Genomic DNA, 3,182 nt, shown 5'->3' with positions numbered 1-3,182 from the left:
CTGTAAGTGTGAATGGGGCTGGGTAAAAACAGGAGAGGATGCTGACATACTAGGGATGAAGGCAGAAAGAAAAGTCTTGTCAAGAGGCCACTGGAACATGTGGCCTCTTGTGTTGGTTCCTGCACTTCTCTTAGTTCTTTCCTTCACCTCTGAGAAGAGGAAAAAAGCCCTTGGAGGATGGCAATAATTACTCCTATTTGGTCTCTTGGTGTTGCTTCTGTGTTTGTTGATTTTTGTATGATTTTATAGTCAGCATCAAGTAGAATCAATTTCGGGTAAGCACAGTAAATGTTTTCATATCAAATGACAGCATACAAGAACTTTGTTTCTGATATTCATTTAAACATAAAAATATCTTGGCTCTGAGGGCATCAGATAGCTACCACAGTTTTTTTGTGTGTTTTTTGTTTTTTGTTTTTTCCTAATCAATGGACAGCTTATGATTTTTCCACACTAATACATTTTAAGTGACTAATTTCTATCATGCAAGCTCAATGAGAAAAGAGATAGTACATAAAATGAAAAAAAAAAAACACCTTTTTTAGCAATTAGCATACAGATAAACTTTTAGCTGTAGTAACGAAATAGACATCATAGTGGCTCCCAATTCTTCCAACTTTCTGGTGTTCACACCATTATGTAGCTCCCTCCCACACTACACAGAGATGATCTGTCCTACTAGTAGATTATTGTGGAGATGGCACTCTTTTACTTCTGAGACTAGTTCAGGCTTTGCTAAAATTTTTGTGTTTTTTGCAACTAGTAAAATTTTTAGTTTTTCCTCAGGTTTTGTTTGTTTGTTTTTGTTTTTTGCTCAGAATGTACTCACATACACAAAAAACTCAACCCCACTAATAGTTGAAATAGAAGGAAAGTATTCTAAGCAAGGAAACATTTATGAGTTCAATCATTCGTTTACCAAACACTCTAAGAAATGTTTATTTATAATATATTGTTTTCAAGAAAACTGGGCTTACTAATGTAGTAACACTGAACAGACAAATATAGTCTTTGCTTTTATAGAGCTTATATTATAGTAAAGAAAGGAGTGATCGCATTTATGTTCTATAATCCACTACTATCTTAGAAAAAAGTGTTTCCATTGAGGCAATAATTAATAGCTTACCAACCAAAAAAGACCCAGGACCGGATGAATTAACAGCTGAATTCTACCAGAGGTACAGAGAGGAACTGGTACCATTTCTTCTGAAACTATTTCAATCAATAGAAAAAGAGGGTAGCCTCCTTAACTCATTTTATGAGGTTAGCATCATCCTGATAGCAAAGCCTGGCAGAGACACAACAACAACAACAAAAAAGAGAATTCTAGGCCAATATCCCTAATCAACATCGAAGCAAAAATCCTCAATAAAATACTGGCAAACTGAATCCAGCAGCACATCAAAAATCTTATCCACCACGATCAACTTGGCTTCATCTCTGGGATGCAAGGCTGGTTCAACATAAACAAATAATAAATGTAATCCATCACATAAACAGAACCAAAGACAAAAACCACATGATCATCTCAAAACATGCAGAAATATGTTCAACAAAATTCAACAGTCCTTCATATACTGTTGATAAACTTGGTATAGATGGAATGTATCTCAAAATAATAAGAGCTATTTATGACAAACCCACACCCAATAGCATACTGAATGGGTAAATACTGGAAGCATTTCCTTTGAAAACAGGCACAAGACAAGGATGCCCTCTCTCACCACTCCTATTCAACATAGTGTTGGAAGTTCTGGCTAGGACAATCAGGCAAGAGAAAGAAATAAAGGATATTCAATTAGGAAAAGAGGAAGTCAAAATATATCTGTTTGCAGATAACATTATTGTATATTTAGAAAACCCCATCATCTCAGCCCGAAATCTCCTTAAGCTGATAAGCAACTTCAGCAGTCTCAGGATATAAAATCAATGTGCAAAAATCACAAGCATTCCTGTACACCAACAATAGACAAACAGAGAGCCAAATCATGAGTAAACTCCCATTCACAATTACTAAAAGAGGATAAATTCCTAGGAATCCAACTTACAAGGGATGTGAAGGACCTCTTCAAGGAGAACTACAAACCACTGCTCAATGAAGTAAGAGGAGACAAATAAATGGAAGAACATTCCATGCTCATGGATAGGAAGAATCAATATTGTGAAAATGGCCATACAGCCCAAAGTAATTTATAGATTCAATGCTATTCCCATCAAGCTTCTACTGACTTTCTTCACAGAACTGGAAAAACAAAAACAAAAACAAACCAAAAAAAACCTACTTTAAACTTCATACAGAACCAAAAAAGAGCCCACAAAGCCAAGACAATTCTAAGGTGGAGGCACCACACTACCTGACTTCAAACTATACTACAAGGGTACAGTAACAAAAACAGCATGGTATTGGTATCAAAACAGATATATAGACCAATGGAATAGAACAGAAGCCTCAGAAATAACACCAAACATCTACAGCCATCTGATCTTTGACAAATTTGACACAAACAAGTAATGGGGAAAGTATTCCCTATTTAATAAATGGTGCTGGGAAAACTGGCTAGCCATAAATAGAAAGCTGAAATTGAATCCTTTCCTTACACTATATACAAAAATTAACTTAAGATGGATTAAGGATTTAAACATAAGACTTAACACCATAAACACCCTAGAAGAAAACCTAGGCAGTACCATTCAGAACATAGGCATGGGCAAAGACTTCATGATTAAAGCACCAAAAGCAATGGCAACAAAATCCAAAATAGACAAATGATATCGAATTAAACTAAAGAGCTTCTGCACAGCAAACGACACTATCATCAGAGTGAACAGGCAACCTACAGAAAATCTTTGCAATCTACCAATCTGACAAAGGGCTAATATCCAGAGTCTACAAAGAACTTAAACAAATTTATAAGAAAAAAAAGACAAACATAAAAACCTGGACAAAGTATATGAACAGATGAACAGACACTTCTCAAAATAAGACATTTATGCAGCCATCAGTCATATGAAAAAATGCTCATCATCACTGGTCATCAGAGAAATGCAAATCAAAATCACAATGAGATACTTTCTCACACCAGTTACAATGGTGATGACAAAAAATTCAGGAAACAACAGATGCTGGAGAGGAAGTGGAGCAACAGGAACACTTTTACACTGTTTGTGAGAGTGTAACTTAG

The sequence above is a fragment of the Rhinopithecus roxellana genome, chromosome 3, assembly GCF_007565055.1.
Source record: "Rhinopithecus roxellana isolate Shanxi Qingling chromosome 3, ASM756505v1, whole genome shotgun sequence".
NCBI classification, from domain to species: Eukaryota; Metazoa; Chordata; class Mammalia; order Primates; family Cercopithecidae; genus Rhinopithecus; species Rhinopithecus roxellana.
The sequence above is the reverse complement of the archived record's forward strand: the minus strand, read 5'-3'. Positions refer to the sequence as shown.